Source organism: Trichechus manatus, unplaced genomic scaffold (genome assembly GCF_000243295.1).
Source record: "Trichechus manatus latirostris isolate Lorelei unplaced genomic scaffold, TriManLat1.0 scaffold00003, whole genome shotgun sequence".
NCBI classification, from domain to species: domain Eukaryota; kingdom Metazoa; phylum Chordata; class Mammalia; order Sirenia; family Trichechidae; genus Trichechus; species Trichechus manatus.
Window position 1 is genome coordinate 18,825,776 of NW_004443939.1, and position 1,064 is coordinate 18,826,839.

Sequence of the window (1,064 nt, forward strand, 5' to 3'; positions counted from 1 at the left end):
CTGAAACTTTGGAGTATAGAATAGCTAAAATGAATGGAAGAAATGATGAAGTAAAAGAGCTGAAGCAAAGCTTTCAAAGGGGGGGGGGGCACAAGAAGACGGAGTAAAGTATTATAATGAAATATGCAAAGGCCTGGAGTTAGTAAACAAAAAGAGAAGAACATGCTTGGCATTTCTCAAGCTGAAAGACCTGAAGAAAAAACTTAAGCCTCGAGTTGCAATATTGAAGAATTCTATGGGCAAAATTTGAATGATGCAGGAAACATAAAAAGAAGATGGAAGGAATACACAGAGTCACTGCACTAAAATGAATTGGTTAACATTCAACCATTTCAGGAGGTAAAATATGATCAAGTACAGATGGTATTATAGGAAGAAGTCCAAATTGCACTGAAGGCATGGGCAAAAAACAATGCTCCAGGAATAGATGGAATACCAGTTGAGATGTTTCAACAAATGGATGCAACAGCAGAAGTGCTCATTCATCTTTTTTTTTTTTTAATTGTTGTAGTTTAAGTGAAAGTTTACAATTCAAGTCAGTCTCTCATACAAAAATTTATACATATATTTTTATGTGACCCTAATTGCTCTCCCTATACTCTGACACCACAGTCCTCCTTTCCACACCTGATTTCCCGTGTCCCTTCACCAGCTTCTGACCCTCTCTGCCTTCTCATCTCACCTCTGGAGAGAAGCTGCCCATTTAGTCTCATGTATTTACTTGAGCTAAGAAGCACACTCTTCACCAGTATCATTTTATGTCCCACAGTCCAGTCCAATCTTTGTCTGAAAAGTTGGCTTCGGGAATTGTTTTAGTTCTGGGTTGACAGAGAGTCTGGGGCCATGCCCTCTGGGATTCCTCCAGTCTCAGTCAGACCATTAAGTGTGGTCTTTTTACTAGAATTTGAGTTCTGCATCCCACCCTTCCCCTACTCCATCTGGGACTGTCTGCTGTGTTCCCTGCCAGGGGGGTCATTGGTGGTAACCAGGCACCATCCAGTTCTTCTGGTCTCAGGCTGATGGAGTCTCTGGTCTATGTGGCCCTTTCTGTCTCTTGGGCTAAT